Below are 19,908 nucleotides of genomic sequence, written 5' to 3'. Positions count from 1 at the left end.
CATCCTGGCTTTATTACCACTGGTCAAATTAGGAGGTCTGTCTGATTTCCTGGATCCCTATAAAAAAAAAATCATTCCCAGAACTCTGGTCTCTCTATCTCCGACTTCCACACATGCAGTCACGCATGCCCGCATGTCCACCCACACCCACTCACTCACTCACTCTGGTCTGCTTTCAGTCTTTGCGCACCCTTAGCAGTCTGACTTATGAAATGAAACCACACCGGCACAATGAAGATTTATCGCTGCAGCATGCAAAGCACAGGACAGATTACTCCAGAGTACAACACAGAGCAGGTCATAGACCCTTTGAAAAACAAGGACTATCAGAATGTCCTAAAATGAGATGCAGAGCAAAGAAGCACCACAGCAAGACAGGAAATTAACAATGACAAATCAAATACCAAACAGCTATGGTGGAAGTATAGCATAAAGAGCTATGAGATGCCAATGAGTACTGGGTTTGATTCCTCACTGGCTAACTGCAAAATGTGCATCAGAGAAAGTCATTTAGCCACACCGGTGAGGCTGACCTGCCCTATAGAGTGGCATCTGTGTCTAGGGAATATTTAAAGTTATGAAATTAATAAAATTAAATAAATATAGCAACATAAAAGGCAGTATATTATTTGAAATTCAGAATTAGGAGCTGCCAGGTCAAGGACCCCTTCTTAAACTGATTTGGGCTGATTAAGCAGTGAGAGAGCAGGAAAAGATTAAATGTGTTAATCACTCTCCTCCCTTTGTCTACATTATCATGACATCTGATAACAGCATGTACATTATTGTTTGCTTGACAGTAGAAAGAAATTCCCTTTAAGTGAATTAAAAATTCTACCTTTCCTTATCTTCTTACCATCCATCTCACTTTTTACATTGCATTTGCCTGGTAGCAGTAGTAAACATAAAGCTTAATTGGCCTGTCATCTGAATGCACTTTGCATTTTACTTCCCTACCCTCCCCCATCTTTCTTCACATGTCCCATACCCTCTTATATCCTCTGGACTCCATCTCCAAAAACAGTTGTGGTAGTCAATTCCATGGGTTCACAGCATTTTATCAAATCTCAATACAGTTTACTTTAATTTTTCACACTGGGCATTTGCATTTCATGTCCTAATCATGGTTACCATCCTCCATGGGTGGACTCTTAATAATGCTCCAGTCACAGCTCAGTCACAATATTTATTTTCCTTTACAGAATTTTAACTTGTTTTTGTTGATCTAGTACCGACAGTTCTCCATATGTTGGGTTTTAGCATCAGCCTGTCAAAGTACAAGGTAGCCAATTATAGTTGCTCGTAGTATTCATCTTACAAAATCAGAAAGTAGTGAAAATATGGTGGGGGGGCTACATGTTTCAGTAAAAATGCTATAAGAACATGCAGAAACATAGCATAATATTTTACATACAAACACAGAAAAATATCAAGATTATTACACAATTCAGTATGTAAAACTGCTTTGGTACAGGACATAGCTGTTCCTCAAATTCAGTACACTTAAGTGTGCACCAAATTTAGGTACAAGGCATTTACTTGCTTTTAATGCAGTCTGCTGGTTATAATACTGAAACTAATTAAGCAGCACTACTCAACATGCTGAAGTTTACAAAGCAATAATTTGTCGCAGCAGGTCACAAAAGCCAAGACACCTGATGACAGACACAACCATGCTACTGCTAATATACTGCAAGTCACAGTACTATACAAGAAAATTTTAATCACCAATTAGGAATACATGACAGAATAATAAAATACATGGATCAATATGGAAACAATCCACAAAAATAAATAAAATCATAATGGACGAAATTTTCCAATGACCCTACTTTTGCAAAGTACAGTTTTGTACCTACCATAAATGTAGATGTTCGAGTGTAAACACTGCTGCAGTCATTACACTTGGGTTATCCTGCCATCAGGCGGTCCCGCAGTCGGCCAGAGTTCCAAAGTCTTGGTCCGGCGTCGGTTGCTGTTGCCTCCTCCCTGACGTCAGTGCGACAGGGGTATACAAGATGCAGCCGACGCCATTTTCTTCAGTCTTTCTTGCCCCAGATGTCAGGTGCCCCCAAATAGGTAGGCAATACAAATTGCTAGTAAACAATACAAAAGTAAAGCAAACAACCATTTTTAGTTACCAGCAAATACTCCCCATAGGTAATAAAGGGTAGATGCCCTATGTAAATACCAGAAAGTAAGAGGGGAAGGAGGGAGGGTAACCTGGACTGCAGCAGTGTTTACACTCGAACATCTACATTTATGGTAGGTACAAAACTGTACTATGTTCATCGTGTTACACTGCTGCAGTCATTACACTTGGGTGGAATCCCAAAGCTGAGGTAGGGAGGCTGGATCTATAAGGCATTAGGGGTGGCTATAAGGCCCTGCAGTATAGCAGTGGCGAAGCCTGCTCTGGATTTGGAGTATAAAGGCAAATGGTAATGTTTGGTGAAGGTATGCACAGAACTCCATGTTGCAGCTTCCAAAATATCCTTGGTAGGTACTCCTCTGAGATAGGCAGTTGAAGTAGCTGTTGCCCTGGTGGAGTGAGAGCTAATGCTGCTAGGTACAGGTTTCCCATGGTGGGTACAGCAGAAACGTATACAGTGTCCTATCCATTTTGAAATAGTCTGCTTTGAAATGGCTTTTCCCTGTGCTTCTGCAGTGTATGCTACCAATAATTGCTCAGATTTTCTGAAAGCTTTGGTTTTGTCCAAGTAGAAGCGTAACTGCCTGTGAATGTCCAAAGAATGTAGTAGTCTCTCCCCTTTGTTCTGTGGTTTTGGATAAAAAGTTGGCAAGTGAATAGTTTGGTTTAGAGCCACACTTGTTACCACCTTTGGCATAGATGTAGGGTTGGTTCTTAAGGACACCCTGTCCTGGTGGAAGATGAGGAAAGGTTCCACTGCCATTAGTGCCTGTAATTCTGAAACTCTTTGTGCTGATGTTATTGCCAGTATCAGAGCAGTTTTCCAAGAGATGTATTTTAATTCTGCTGTGTTAGCTGGCTCAAAAGGAGGTAACATTAATTTTTCCAAAGCAAAGCTGAGGTCCCAAGTAGGTGTAGGTGCTCTACGGGGCAGTCTTATGTTTTTAGCCCCTCTGAGGTATTGTTTGAGCAAAGGATTAGAAAAAAATGGTGGATCCATGTTGTAATGAGCAGAGATAGCTGAGGCGTGGATCTTGATGGATGAAAAAGAAAGGCCCTTGTCCAGCATCTCAGTTAAGTATTGCAGTATCTGAGGAATGTTTGGGACTAGAGGGTCAAGGCTGTGCACTTGGTTCCAGGCACAGAATCTCTTCCATTTGTCCAAGTATGCTTTCCTGGTGCTAGGCCTTCTGGCCTCCAGAATGACATCCATAACAGCTTTGGAGAGAGGCATTGCTTGCTTGACTAAGGAATTTTCCATGCAGCTAGGTTTAAGGTCTTTAGCTGGCTGTGAAGTATCTGTTTGTTGTACTGTGTCAGCAACTGTGGAATTTGTGGTAAAATCCAGGGTGATTCTTGTGTTAAGTTCTTTAGGATTGGATACCAGAGATGGCGTGGCCAGTCTGGTGCAATCAGGATCATTTTAGCTCTTCCTGCCTGGCTTTTATGAGTACCTTTGGAAGGAGAGGTAAAGGTGGGAAAGCGTATACTTGTAGTTTTTTCCAGCTGAATGAGAGAGCATCCACTTTTCATGCTTGTGTTATCATTCTGAATATTTGTGAGTTTAGTTCCCATTCGTGTGGGTCCATAATGTTCTGCTTAGGTCGTCTGCCAGTGTGTTTTTCTCTCCTGGCAGGAATTGTGCTTGCAGATGAACTTGGTAGCTTAGAGCTATGTTCCACAAGGTCATGGATTGTCTGCAGAGGGGGTAGGAGTGTGTGCCCCCTTGCTTGTTTATGTACCACATAACTGTGGTGTTGTCTGTCTTTAGTAGTAATTGTCCTGGATGCAGTAGGTCCTTGAAAGCTATAACAGCATTTTGTACAGCTAGCATCTCTTTTTGATTGATGTGGAGATGTCTTTGCTCTGTGGGACACTCGCTCTGGATACATTTTCCTGACATGTGTGCTCCCCCAGGCGTAATCCGATGCATCTGTTGTCAGTGTCTGCCTGGCTGTGGGTTGAGTGAAAGGCTGTCCCTTGTTGAGATGACAAGCTTGTGCCCACCATCGAAACTCCTGTTGTAGGCAAGGAATTAGTGGTATAACTGTTTCCAAACTTTGACAGTGTTGAGACCATACGCTCTTTAGGTACCATTGTAGTTTCCTCATATGCAGTCTGGCATATGGAATTAGTAGTATGCAAGATGCCATGTAGCCCACAGCTTGCAGAATTTTTCTTGCAGGGAGTTGGGTCTTTGTTGCCATTAATTGAAAATATTGAGTCCGTTGTCCTTGCTTGTCTGGAGTGAGATAAGCCATCTGGGCCGTTGTGTTCAAGCTGGCACCCAGGAATATTATCTGTTGTGAGGGCACTAGTTTTGATTTATTTTCATTTACTGTGTGCCCCAGGCAACTTAATAACTTTTTTACATACGCCAGATATTTTAGTAGAATGTCCTTGCTCTCTGCTTGAATCAGGCAGTCGTCCAGGTATGGGTATATTTGAATTCCTTTTTGCCTGCAAAATGCAATTACTGGTGCCAGACACTTTGTGAAGACCCTGGGTGCAGTAGATAAGCCAAAGGGCAGTGCAGAGAATTGATAGTGCATTGAACCAGCAAGAAATCTGAGGTATCTTCTGCAATTTTGTCTGATAGGGACATGCAGGTATGCCTCTTTTAGGTCCAAAGTCACGAGCCAAGCTTTCTTGCCCAGCATGGGAAGAAGCTGCTGTAGTGTCAACATCTTGAATTTCGGAACATCCAGGTAAGTGTTTAGTGTAGAAAGGTCCAGAATGGGTCTCCAGGCTTTGTCTTTTCTGGGAACCAGAAAACGTCTTGAGTAAAATCCTTGTCCTTGTTCTTGTGGTGGTACCTTTTGAATAGCTCTCATGTCCATGAGTGTTGTAATTTGTTTTTGAGCCTCTGCCCCTTGATTTGGTGGCAGATTTGGCATTCCTTTTAACCTTGGCAAGGTGTGGAAATGGAATCTGTAACCTTGAGATACGATGTTGAGAACCCATTTGTCTTTGGTGATGCAATGCCAGATGTGAAAGAAAAGTGCCAGTTTTCCTCCTAAGGGGGCTGCCAAGAGAGAGCTGTTTGGCAGCTGTAGTGGAAAGTCATTGAGGCTGTTTTTATAAGGCTGAGGCCTGTCTTCCCCTTCTTTCTGGCCTGGTGTGCCCCATTGTCGAGGCCTGTAAGGACCTTGTGTCTGACCTCTACCTCTTGGACGTCTGTATCTGTCCCTTTGACGTCTATCTGTGACTGGAAAGGACTAATTCTTTGTTGGCCAATTTCTGCTAAAACGAGGAGGCTGAACCTGTAAGAAATCTTTTACCGTTTGCATAGATTTTGCCTTATCCTCCATCTTCTTTAATACCTCCTCTGCCTTAACTCCAAACAACACATCCCGCTGCAAAGGTGCATCCAATAATTTAACCTTAACATGATCTGGTAATGTATGTTCTTTTAACCAAGCATGCCTTCTAATGACTGAGCCTGTAACTGCTGCTCTACAGGAGGCCTCTAGGAATCAAATCCACATTGCAAAGTATGTTTCCCACTTGTTCAGCTGCATGCAATAAATCCTGCATTTCTTTTAAGTTAGGAGGATCTGATTCTGGTAGCATCTTTTCTTTCAACTGAGACATCAAAAATTGCTGATATTTTAGCATGTGAAACTGGCAATTCAAGGCTCTCATTGCTAAAGTTGCAGACGTATACACCTTTTTTCCCCATCTGTCTAATGCTCTGGAATCTCTGTCAGAGGGGACTGGGTTTTTTGCTGATGAGGCCTTAATGCCTTTGGGTCCCTGAGAAATAGTTTCAGGGTCAGCAATAGGGCTTTTGTACAGAAATTTGTGAGAGTCAGGGACTCTAATATCTATCAGGCTTAACTGGGGCTGGAGGTAAGGAGTCTGGGTTCAAGCTGGATTCAGTGTACACATCATCCACAATGTCTAAAACTGGTGGAATAGCAAGGGGTCTGTGTTGGGGCAATAAAAGGAAGTCTCTGAGTCTTTTCTTGGATTCTGAGAAATCCTGGCCTTCCCAATGGAAATGCTCTCTCATGGTATGTAAGGTCTCCCCAAAGGAGTAATCCTCAGGCGGAGAGGCTGATGAAATTGATTTCTCAGCATCAGAATCCTCGTAAGGGTGTAAAGACTATCCTAGGTCCAAGGAAGAGTCAGAGGAGAGGGACACCTGGTCAGAAGATTCATAGTCTGCATCTTGCCTGGGCCTTTTATCAGGAGGGGGATGGGACCCCCTGATCAGAGTGATCAGGTCCTCGGCCATTTTGAGCATCTGTTTCTTAGGCATGGAAGCCTGTCCTGGAGAGAGTTGTGTCTGTTTCTTTGCTTTTAAGGGGGTCTTAGATTTAAAAGAGGGTTTAATATTTAACTGGGTAGGTCTGAAAACACCCGCTGTAGCTGTGGAATGCTCAGCTACTTCGGTTTCCTCTGTAGGTTTAGGATCGGTAAACTGAAGGCCTAGAGCGTCCGAGGGCCCAGCCAGCTCCATGTGGGAGTCGGAGGCAGTCTGTGGTTCTGTGGAAGCGGTCGTCAGGGGCTGCGTAGGTGCCTCGCTGAAAACCGGAGAACTGGCGACCGCCCTAGAAGAGGCCTCGTCGTCCGTTTTGGGCCTCGGATGCCTGTCCTTGTCCTTGCGCTTTTTATACATAGCGGTCGTCGGAATTTCCGACGGCATGATATAATTGAATTTTCTACCAAAATAATGTCGGGCAAAATCAAACCGACGTTTAATAGTGCGCTTGTTAAACCTAGCACAAAACCGACAACCAGTGACGTCGTGGTCAGAGCCTAGGCATGGAATACAACAGGAGTGGAAATCCTTATGAGGTATTTGCTTCCCACAAGAAATACAGTTATTAACTTTTGCTGACATCGGTCTGAAGCAAGAAAAAGTTTCCCCAACGGAGTACTTAGCTTTCTTAGAAGACTTCGGTACTGGATTCGGAATGAAAATCTTAGGAGTCGGCCGACTGGCACTTGCGAACGGCTTCTGCTTCGGGCACCTCGCGGCAAGAAAGACAGAAGAAAATGGCATTGGATGCCTCTTATATACCCCTGGCGCACTGACGTCAGGGAGGAAGCGACAGCAACCGACGCCGGACCAAGACTTTGGAACTCTGGCCGACTGCGGGACCGCCTGACGGCAGGATAACCCAAGTGTGATGACTGCAGCAGGGTAACACGATGAATATCTGACATGGGAGAAGACAGTACATGTCTGGATGGACCACTAGTGAACAGACTTGGTACTTGTCCTTCTCTCTATGATCAGTATAACGACACTTCTCCAAATTTCAAGGCTTAATTCTGTATTTTAAATACAGTTTTAATGATTATGTGGCCTAATTTCTAAAACTAGATGGCTACACCTACTTCTTAGCAGAAAAGCAAACTAATTTAGACCACTACAACATTGGTTACTAGCACATCTGAAAGATTCCTAAGGGCAGTGGTTGTCAGCAATGGGTCAAGCATCTGCTCAGTAATACATCTTATCCATGGGAATCTTAATATGATATTATGGGAAGGATAAAAGGTTAACACATCTGACTAGGCTACTTGCTTTTCCAGAAATTTTCAACATGTCAGAAAAACAAACAAACAAAAAAAAAAAAAAACAAAAACAGTCCCTTCCTAGAATTTTACCTTTTTTAACTGAAACTCCTACTTATTCTGGACACACTAATGAATTTAGTCATAAAAATACAAACACAAAAAAGCAAAATAGAGGTGTTGTTGCTATGTATGAAATACGTAAAAGAAAATGCATATAATTTCTTGTATACGTTTTGTATAATTTATTTTACAAGTTGTGACGCCCCTGCACTGGCCCAGTAATCTCAGACCCTCAATACTTACCACTAGCACCAGTGAGGGAAGTGCACATTGGGAGGATGACAAGTACACACAGTAAAGTACAATTTCCCTTAACAGCAGACAGAGATCACAGTCACTCTGGGTCTGGTTTCTCCCTCTTTCTCCAGATCCCCAATAAGACTTCCCATTGGCACAGCTATAGAGTTGAATCCTTAATCAGGGTTCCAAGCCAAGTCCTCCCAGCACTCTCTGTCCAAACAGTGCTTTGTGTCCCTGCCCAAGTAGCTCTCACTCACACACACATACTTTGAGATTTGATTTATACACAAACACACACCTGGGAAAGGCTGGCACAGGTTTACTAGCTATGCCCCCTTTTGCCCAGACCATACAGTAGTAGGCACTGCCACCAAAACCCCTTATCAGCTACTTTAAGGGGCTTCCCAAAGGGTGACCAATCTTATTATGTAATGTTACTATTATCCAAATGGTAAGTGTAACCAAGACTTGCAAGGCTATTTAAAAGTGGCCTGTACAGTGTCACCAAATACATATGCAAGTATCCTAAGAGCTTATACATCTCTAAACAAACCAGCCACAATTAAATTGTTTAAATATATTTAATAATAAATAATAAAAGAACAAGACAATATTCAATAACTCAGCCCAGTGACTACAGAGTTCAGAATCACAGGAAATATTTAAAAACATTGCAGGACAGTCTCAAATAAATGCAGAAAACATATAAACTGATCTTACTATATTCCTATCTATCTCTATGAGAAATCACTGTAATCTAGTTACTTACTATTAGCAAGACAAGTGCTAATGAGCGGATGTTGTCAAATCCAAAGACAAATACAAAATGCACCGACTCACTCTCTGAGATAGTTCTTAAATTAATAATACACATTACTGCTGGGATGACATCACTCTGTCACCTACCTTCAGTTCACTCTGTCACCTACCTTCAGTTCCCAGGCTAACAGAAACTTAGAATTTAGCACCTCTGTGTCAGAGGTACACATCTCTCAGAAGTTTTCCTAGAACTGGAAGTCATAAAATTAGAAGTTATGTACCTGCCATAACGTTCCATGTTAGTTGTCTTCTCTCGCCTTCTTTCTTGCTCGGCTCCGACTCGGCACTTGCTAAGCTTGAGAGCTAATTTTACCAGCTCGAGGCAACCCTATTTCCTATGATGCAAGGCGGAGACTACCCAGATCTCGTTTGGTAGCTAAAGAAATAGTAATATTTTCTTCCAACTGAAGAGGAGGAAGAAAAGTAACAATACTAAATAACATCATAATCCTCTAGAAAGGATCAACCTAATCTAGTGACAGTAGAAGCTAAACAGCTAGAAAAGGGAATAACCTCTTAATAGAAGATGCATAATCTTCCTGGTCTGACCAGGCTAGGGGGATGGAGGGCGGGACGCAAGAAAGAAGGCGAGAGAAGACAACTAACATGGAACGTTATGGTAGGTACATAACTTCTAAATGTTAAGTTGTCAATCTCGCCTTCATTCTTGCTGGATGGGACCGCGTCCCTAGCACCTCTATCCTGGGTGGCTCAATGGAACAGACTCTTGAGAACGGTGGAACCAAAATTCGCTCTGTCTCTGGAGGCCATGTCTAATTTGTAATGTGAAACAAAGGTATGAGGAGTGGCCCATGTGGCTGCTGCACAAATAGTGTCTATTGGAAGTCTAGCTTGAAAAGCTGTAGATGTAGCTAGAGCTCTGGTAGAATGGGCTTTTGGCTTAGAAATCAACTCTTTGCCTCTGAGCTGATAAATGTAAGTGATCATAGAAGACAGCCATCTAGATAAAGTTACCTTGGAAACTGGAAGGCCTTTCCTGTTCTCTGCATAGGATAGAAACAGTTAATCAGATTTCCTAAAAAGTTTAGTTTTGTCCAGATAATATCTGAGCTGGCGGTGAACATCAAGACAATGTAACTTTTGTTCTGCTCTATCAGAATAATTCGGGAAAAAGACTGGAAGATCAATGGATTGATTTAGGTTTGTCTGCGATGCCACTTTTGGTAAGAAAGATGGATTAGTCCTTAGAGATACCCTATCTTTGTGGAATATTAAATAGGGAGGACGAATGCAGAGAGCATGAAGCTCAGATACTCTCCTGGCAGAAGTAATGGCGACTAGAAAAAGTGTCTTCCAAGAAAGAAATTTCAAAGAACAGGCAGCTGCAGGTTCAAAAGGGGGAAGAATCAAGGATGTTAAAATTAAATTTAGATCCCACTGTGGTGGGGGAGGTCTCTAATCGGAGGTTTAAGTAAAAAGATACCTCGAAGGAATGCCTTGCAAAGTTTATGTGACAATGTTGTGGTCCAAAAGGCCTATATGAAAATTTGAAATGGCTGCCAGTTGAACTTTCACTGTGGAAGAAGAGGATCCTGAATGAAAAATCTCAGCTAGGAAGTCCAATACCGAGTGAATTGGAGCAGTATAGGGGTCTATGTTCCTAGCTTTTGCCCAGAAAGAGAAACGTCACCATTTACTAGTGTAAATCTTTCTGGTAGAAGATTTTAGGGAAGCTACTATGATATCCCGGACAGGATTAGAAATCATAGGAAGCCTGGCTAAGGATGGAAGTGGAGCAACCAAGCAGTGAGGTTGAGAGAAGGTATGGATTGGTGCAGTTGACCTGACTGGTGGGTCAGAAGATCTGGAACCGGGTCCAGATGCCATGGCTGTACCAAGAGATAATGATGTAGGAATGGAAACCATATCTGTCGAGGCCAATAAGGGGCAATGAGAATCAACTTGGCTCTCAAAGCGGTTGCTTTCTGAATTAGCTGAGGTATCAGCGGAAAACGGGGAAAAGGATAAAGAAGTCCCCGGGGCCAATCTTGGGTTAGAGCGTCTCTGGGGGGATGGCCTGGAAGGGGGAAGAGAGAGAAGAAGTCTGGGCATTTGCTGTTTTGAGGTGTAGCGAAAAGGTCGCAGCAAGGAAGGCCCCACTTCTGAAAAATCTCTTCCGTCACTGATTGTTTGAGAGACCACTCGTGAGGCATGAGAATAGCTCTGCTCAATCTGTCCGCTATGATGTTGGATTTCCCGGGGATATGCGTTGCTATCAGAAACCGCTGAGAAGAGATTGCCCATTGCCAAAGTCTGAGAGCCTCTCGACACAGTGGATGGGACTTGGTTCTGCCCTGTTTGTTGATATACCACACTACGGCCATATTGTCCGTTTGGATTGCAATAGTTCCCAGGGGAAGAGAGTCGTTGAGGGCTTGCAATGTTAAAAGCACCGCTCTCATCTCCAGGACATTTATGTGCAGATGGTATTCAAAAGGTTGCCAAGTGCCATGGACCATTCTGCCCTGATAATGCCCCCCCCCACCTGATCAGGGAGGCACCCGATGTAACCCGATGTAACCGTGGCAACCGGGGCAAGAGGAACAAAAGGTCTGCCCTGATGGACTTGAGGGGACGATATCCACCAGGTCAGATGCCTTTTGCAAGTTGGAGTTACTATGATCTTGTGACGCATGGGAAGTTGTTGAAAAGACCATTGGGCGAATAGCATCCATTGTAGAAGACGCATGTAAAAGCGGGCAAGGGGAAGAAGTGTTATGGCGGCCGCCATAAGACTCAATACCCTCAGAGCAAATCTGGCCTGAATTTTGTTGCTGAGAAGAATCACCTGGACGTGTCTCTGAATGTCCAAGATCCTTTGGTCTGTTAACTTTGCTGAAAGTTGTATGGTGTCCAATTTTGCGCCTATAAAAGTAATAGATTGACAAGGCGACAAGGCAGATTTTTCGAAATTTATAGAAATTCCTAGCCCTCTGCAAATGTGAATGGTGTAATCTCTGGCTTGGAGAAGTTGATGCCTGGTGATGGCAGTGAGGAGCCAGTCGTCTAGATATGGAAACACCTGGAATCCTTGACGTCTCAGGTGAGCCGTAACCACTGCCATACATTTGGTGAACACTCTGGGGGCTGTAGTGAGTCCAAAGGGCAGGGCTCTGAATTGGAAGCGACTGGTCCCCAGCCGAAAGCGGAGAAATCTTCTGGAGCGTCTGTGAATTTTTATATGATACTACACATCCTGAAGATCTATCAAGCACATCCAATTGTCCTTGCCCAGAAAGGGTAGAATGGACTGAAGCGTGACCATCCGGAATCTTGATTTCTTTACAAACTTGTTTAGTTTGCTCAGATCTAATATTGGTCTCCAGTCCCCTGTCTTTTTTGGAACTAAAAAGAACCTTGAGTAGATTCCGGAACCTATTTGGTCCGCTGGGACTGGCTGGATGGCTCTTTTTACTAGCAGTTTTGATATTTCTAGTACTGCTAGTTCCCTTAGACCGGGTGGAACTTCTGGAAGGGTTCCCTTTTGGTGAATTGGGGTTTGAATAAAGGGAATTTTGTAACCCTCGGATATAATCGACTGTGCCCATTTGTCTTGAGAAAGGGAAAACCAGGCTATTGGGTACAGCGATAATTTTCCCCCGACTGCCTCCGAAGGCGGACAATCGGGCAACATCTCAGGGATGCTGGAAGGGTTTGTCAGAAAGAGGCTCTCTGCTACCCTGGATTCTGCGGACCCCCTCTGCCCCTAGGGCGGCGTCTATTATTGTTACCCCCTCTGCCTCTGGGGGTAAACTGACTTTGTGCGTCCAGGCGTGACTCCTTGAGATTTGCGGAACCACATTTTCCCTCCCTTCTGTCCTTTGGGGTAAGGTCTTGAAGGGGTGGAGAAACAGACTCCTACGGCAGAAAGAGTCCTGCCATCTTGTTCGCATCTAGTCAAAGTGTCTTTCACTTGAGGTCCGAACAAGGTCGAACCATCAAAAGGGGAGTTTGTGAAGGACGCCTTGAAGGGGTCTGCAAAATTACAAAGCCGCATCCAGGACTGACGCCTTAAAGCCACTCCTGTGCCTGCGGCCCTACTCGCCCCATCGGCTGCATAAGAAATGAGCCGCATGGAGGAGTTAACAATGGAGTTAAGGATTCCTGGCTGTGAGCTAATCTTATGAGACCCAGCAGCTGACGGATCCTGTAAAACTTCTCCCAACTCTTTAAGAACATCTCTTTGAAAGCGGGTGAAGTGGCACAAGTAGTTCAGCGATCTCATGGCAAAAGTCGCTGAAGAAAAAATCCGCTTGCCGTACCTGTCCATAGTCCTAGAATCCTTGTTAGGAGGATGGACAGGTACTGAAGGATCAGCTAGTTCCTTCTTGGTGGCAGCAGCCACCACCATGGCATCAACTGGGACACCCTTTGTTAAATATTGTCTATCTGGTGGGGCCGTAATGAATCTTGAAGGCCTCCTAGGGATAGGTTCCACCGAATCCGGAGCCATCCACGCCTTCCGAGCCACTACCTCCATAAGAGGGTCGAAAGGCGGAGACACCCAGGAGGTGGAGGGTTGAGATCCGAATGCCTCCAGGTATACTGACTCATCGTCGGAAGGATTAAGGGAGGGCCAGTTCCCCCTCTGCTTAAGGAGTTCAAGGATGTCTGAGAATGAGACATCCTCAGAGGAGGACCTTGGGGATCCCTCCAACTCATCCAGGTCAGTATCAGATGTAGTAGACTCAGGGGAGTCTAGATGTTTCCTCTTACATGTCCTCTTACGCGGGGGTTCACCTGACGGATCAGGAGAAGCCTCAGAAGAGGAAGATATTCCCAATGGGGAAACCTGAGGCGTTGGGTCCGGGAGCAAGAGAGTGGGAAGAGACGTCAGCAGGCACTGTAGTGGGAGGAGCTGATGGAACAGTCCGTTGACTAAGCCCAGGGGCTAGTACACTCCTCATCACCTCGAAGGCTCCCCATCAGAGAGACCAGAAAGTTCCCGCTCCGAAGAGATAGGAACCCCAGGCCTCACCGAGAGGGAAGGCTCCGAGGCAGATGTCGGGGCCGAGCTCACCAACGCCAAAGCTCCGAGAGGGAGAACGGGGTCAGACAAGGGTCCAATGCCACTCGCCCCCCTCGGAGCCAACGAGAGAGACCAGACGCCCGGATCGCTCCAATGAAGGCCTCAAGGAGGAAATCGGAGCAGAGGACGATAGAGCCGAAAGGGGTGGTATCGGCTCCAAAGCTACAACGGTGCCGGTTCCGAGGAGCTCCGGCTCCGAGCTCTGCAAGAGAGTCGAAGGAGGAATGTTTGGTGGATGTGAAACAGCTACCGTCTGTTGAGACGGGCTATGGAGTATTTGGGCCAATGCCTGAGACTTTAATAGTCTATTCACCACTCTCTCGAGGTCGTGATCAGACAGCCTGGACGACCGAGAAGAACGGCTCCGATGGCTCCGCTCCGAGAGCAGGGGTGATCTTGGAGCCGAACGTATCGACTCTAATGAAGGTGATCGAAATCTCTTTTTAGAGATCGATGGAGCCAACGGAGCCGAGGATACGTCGGCTCCAGCCGGAGCCGACACTGAATGTCTAGATTGGGCAGTATTGGCGCCGGATGGAGCCGATACTGTGACTGCTAAGGTGGAAGGATCGGCTCCGGCCAGAGCCGATCTCGACCCTGGTGAAGGTAAACCAGAAGACAACGGCTTTGAACTTTCAGCCAAAGTCTTAATAGGTTTCGAGGGCTTCCCCGGCGCCGACTTAGTCGGGAGCTCTCGGGCTTTAATAAGCCCCTTAAAATCAACTTATTTCTTCGCTCCTGCAGGACTCTTGGGCTGAAGGCATGACAGATAGTACAAGAGTCCTGCAGGTGCAGAGGTCCCAGGCAATAAACACAAGAAGTGTGACCGTCTGTCAGAGACATCTTCTGACAGCACGAGTCACACTTCTTGAAGCCTGAGGCCTTCGTGTCCTTCGACATAACTGTGTCGAGGAAACACAATACACTAACACACACACACAAAAACACCCAATCCAACAATTTAAACTAAACAGGGATAACACACAATCATACACAAACAATCCCTGCAGGAAAAAATTTAGGAAGGGGAAGGCCTAAGACCTAAGCTAGGGAAAGGGGATAAATAACTCAAAAAAAAGGGAACACTAACGGGAATAGGGTTAAAGTAAGCGTTAAAGTTAACAGAAAAACAACTATAGATATGAAAATTTAAAGGGGGGTAGACGAAAGTCTTATATTTAGTCACTTACCTGGAGCTGGTAAAAAAAAGGCACCTCGTTAGCGAAGCGGCAAACGAGATCTGGGTAGTCTCCGCCTTGGATCATGGGATATAGGGTTGCCTCGAGCTGGTAAAATTAGCTCTCGAGCTTAGCAAGTGCAGAGTCGGAGCTGAGGATCGGCTCCGAACCCATCCAGCAAGAATGAAGGCGAGATTGACAACTTAACATCAGCTATTTCTGTTTCAAGACAATAGAAAGAAACCTGTAGCTGTAGCCATCATGTCTCCTTCAGTGAAACTGAGAGATAAACACAGTCGTAAAACAATTTACTTATTTTCTTAGAGTTTGCAAGTTACTCTGTTCTTTTCCAGTAGGTACACTGTGGTTACAGTCTTGGAGGTATGTACAGAACATACAGTTCACCACACACTTCTGCACCAGTAGTTTAATATCCACATAACATATAATTCTCTCATATTTGTAAAATAAGCCTATGGATCACATTAATATTCACAAATGACATGGTTATTTACAAAATTCCAGATAGCTGTGCTGGCAGTGTCACATTTCTATATAAATCACATTAATATTTTCAAGTGACATATAATTATTTACAAAATTCCAGCTAGCTGGGCTGACAGCATTTCAGTTTGTCAAATACGTTTTTGTATAATATCTGTATGTTGAGCTTTTCTCCCCAGGCCTCCGCTGAAAATGGGTCTTATCCCAGTTGGACTTTTCCGATAAACAAATGTAAAATAAATAAATATAACTGGGTTATGACAGGACGTGATCATACATACTAATAAATTAAAATATTTATTAAGCATTTTTATCACATGTAAATTAACCCTGCAACAGTCCACTTGCAAAAGTCTTACACAAGATGCTGGTCTGCACTCACACTGCTGGGGGGGGGGGGGGGGATCGGTCTTGCACTTCATGGACCAATTAAAAAGCAGCAAACCATAAAGTCACTTTCACAGGCTAAGTCTGTTCAATGTGAGGAGTATAAAGTTTGCCCTAACAGTGAATGGCAAACTGTCGCAATGAGTTACCTTAATGAAACGTCTCACACACACACACACACACACACACACACACACACACACACACACACACACACACACACACACTCACACAAATATATCTACATATAGCCAAGTATCAATATATCATATCAGCTCTGTTGGTATAGAGGGATAAAGCCGTGACTGTGGCCCAATCACCTGAGATTGATTAGTAAATAGAACATGACAGAGCTGGCAGGAGAGGTTGGGTGTGCCCATCCTGAGAGGGAGGTGGTAGTCCAGGGCTGTCTAATGCCCCTTAGAGGAAGGGCAGTCCTGGGGACTGGCACTTAGCCAAAAAACTGCCTTGGCAGTAGTCCCTCATTGCAAGTGTATGGGAGTATGCACCTGAACTAAGAATACTGCAGTCCTTGTGGTGATGCAGGTCTTCCATTCACCCTTAGCCATGGGGGGTGTCAGTCCTAAACAAAATTTGCCCTCACTGCTGGAATGCAGGTGAGGGTATAGATCACCCTTGCAGTAGCATGTAAGATGGCCCCCAGGCCAGCTATCACTATCACTACAGAATAGCCAGAAAGGGAACATTAATGGGTATAGTTGATAGGAATAGCTGGGTGGTTGGCAGGTGCAGTGGAGAAAATGCACACAGTGAAAATAAATATCAACATATCAGTATAAATACCCAAGTGTTTGAACTTCGTTGCAGTTATGGCTAGCACATCTGGCAGGTAAAGGGAAGCCTAAGACTAGACCTTTATTCCTACACTGAGGAAATGATACATGCTGGCATATATAAGGTTGAAGCCTGTGCAGTAATTTATATCCCATCACCCAGGCAGGTGAAAATGGTACTAGGAAAAGGTATAATGCTGAAGCACTTAACAGCAGACTAGCTAGGATTATCACCTCCAGCTGCCCAGCAAACATAATGTAATGTAATATCCAGTGCACAGTATCATGTATGAACAGGCTTACAACAAACACCATGAGAAAGGAATTAAACAACACAGGACTCTCTTTGAAACAGTAATTTTTTAAGTTTTTACTACACGACTCCTTACTCAGATTAGGAGAAGGGATAGTCTTAGCCCGTTCTTTTCCACATTAGGTGTTGTCATGGGAGAGCATTACCAATTAGTAAGGACCAGAGCTGGGTCACCGTCAAATGGGGCCCAAGGCAGCGTAATGGATTTGGACCACCCCCATACACAACAGTCATTACTTGGCTATTTCAACCCAGTTACCATAATCACTGTTCAAATCTCTCAGTGTGCACACGGTTTCCTACTTAATTTCTAGAATTACAGATATTTGTATTCAATTTAAAACTTTTATTTCAAATTTTACAGCACAAACACTGACAGGTATTTGCTAAACAAAGCAATACAGTCTTGCAATGAAAACAGACTTAACATTAAATTTTCTCTGCCTTGAAACTCACATTCATTGAAACAGAATTGAAACCCACATTCAGAAAAAAATGCGTCTGGCCCATTGGTGGATAAAGTTACCTTTGGGCTGCTTTCAAATCATAGGCCCCTCACACACATTTTTTGGACCATGCAAACATTCAAGAGTCCTTTCACTCACCTTCCTGATTGTATTAAATTATATTCCCTGTATAAAAACACCACTTTCAGAGCACGTTTTAAATTTGCACTATTGAACATTTTTCCAGTAAGCAATGAAACAAAATGTATGAATCATTAATGACAAAAACTGCCAAATTCAGAACATTTTAACCATAAAAGGCCACTCAAACTTCTGTCATTACAATCCACCAATATCAGTCAATATGTACAATCTCTGCAGAAGTAAAAGTCATCTGAATAATTCCACATTAAAGAGATCTGGAACTAACAAAGAGGTTGCTGCTAGCAAACAACTTTTATTACTTCAGTGTTACATCTACAAATTCAGGGCCCACTGCCCCTGAAGAATAAATTGCCTACGTTTCATTAAAAAAAATTAAGCTGGTAATATATGGTAATAGGTAATGGATGGCAAACTGATAAAAGTTTCATAGTTACTAGGAATCTTTTCCAAAGTAGGACATACTCAGGATTGCAGTACCCCACCCACCTTAAAGTACAACACAGTATTAGCAATCCATCTACATGCTATGGGAGTAGAACCCATAGCCTTCTGCAACAAAATCAAGTAGGTTATCTGTTGTGCTACTAACAATGATTTTCAGTTCTGTAGAACAAAGATACCATTTGCTAAACAAAACAGTTGCATATTGTAAAAAGACTTAGCATGAGCAGCAGTAAACTTCTCTTCCCTTAAAGCTCACAATTCCTAGAAAATCCACCTGAAACTCAATTCCTTGAAAAATGCAGCTTGGTAGTTGGGGTGCAGGATTCAGGGTCTTGTTTCCTGAACTAAGGTAACGGATTTGAGCCTGAGCAGATTACTAACCACCTGCTATCCCTAGGGCATCACAGACGCACACACAGACACACCACACTTGTCCATCCATGGTCTGCAGTCCAAACGTCTTCTTGTATTCAAATCCCATGTGTGTGGAAGATAAAGATGTAAACAGGTTCCACAGACGGAGAAGACAAATAGGGTGCAAAGATGCAACAGGTGTGTACAACTGGAAGCAAAAGCTGTTCTTAAGAGTGCCCTTAAAAAATGTAATCTTTTTTTTTTAAATTAAAAAATTAAATCACCTGCCAGTGGGCCCTAGGCCACTGCCTTGAGCACCCAGTGCTGGATCCAGCTCTGGTAAGAATAAAAGGGACAACTCCAACTTGTGAGACTCAAGGCTATGACAGCAGTAGCTAGCATGTCCATAATGGATTTAAGTCATCATGCTGAAAAATGGTGGAACAGCAATGGAATAAAAAAGTTTACATCTTGTTGCCTTTATGTATGATAACTATTAACACTGCTTCCAACAAGAGGAACTACACAGGGATTTGTACATTAAGATGGAGGCAATGACAACATTTGATGACAGTTACCATGTCAATAACTAACCTCTGGATACACAGCATAAAGTCAAAAATATGTACGATCTTCACCAGAGACCAGACTAGAATACTGTCCTCTTATCAACCTAGACATAAATTAAGGTCAGACTGGGAAGCTCAGACTAACTAAAAATAACCAAGACAATACAAAGAACCACAGCTTGCCAACTATAATCAAAAATGCCTTATAAAATAAGAATGCAAAATAACCTGGCAATTCTTAGAACAAACCTCAAAAAAGCACTTTTTGCATTGCACTTCACACTAAAACAATCTACCTCAAATACTCTACAAAGAGAAATGTCTTAATCACCTCAAAACTGCAGCATGCACATAAAATAAATGCAACATAGAGAGAAAAGGTAGTCCAACGTATAATGCTATGGCAAGGAATTATAAGTGAAACTGCACAAAGCATGATCATAAACTGTAACTACTTGTAAAAACTTTTTAAAAACTGAAACTTTTCCCCAAAAATTTTAAAATGTGGGAAATAAGGTTAAAATGCAAAACAAAGGAGTTATTTGGGGTCCTTTGGATATTCAAAAGATAATATGGTTATACCTTTTTCCTTAAAAAGGGGAAATTTATGATTTGCCCAATTAAAAAACTTAAAATTTGGGGTTTTTGGAAAAATTTTTATATTATTTTGCCATATAGATAGGCATAACCAAAAAGGGACCTAACGGGATTTAAGAGAAATCTCCCACTCCCAACAAAACAAATACTGACTATTTTAAGAGAAAGTAAATTGTGGGGAAATAAACTTTTTTGGAAAAAGGAAAAAATAAAAAACACCGTTTAATGATTCAAAAATTTTTTTAAACCACCTGCCCTTTTCCCAAATAAATGTTTTTGACTTTTTAAACAATTAAAATTAAAA

General features: G+C 43.3%; 1 protein-coding gene across 1 annotated transcript in view; it reads right to left on the bottom strand.

Moving 5' to 3' along the window:
• Window positions 1-19,908, bottom strand: part of DCTN5 (dynactin subunit 5) — a 539,047-nt gene that overhangs the window by 170,907 nt on the left and 348,232 nt on the right. The window lies entirely within an intron of this gene.

Source organism: Protopterus annectens, chromosome 12.part0, assembly GCF_019279795.1.
Source record: "Protopterus annectens isolate FY-2018-M chromosome 12.part0, PAN1.0, whole genome shotgun sequence".
In the NCBI taxonomy this organism is placed as follows: Eukaryota; Metazoa; Chordata; order Ceratodontiformes; family Protopteridae; genus Protopterus; species Protopterus annectens.
Note: the sequence above shows the minus strand (reverse complement) of the source record. Positions and strands in the feature narration are given on the sequence as shown.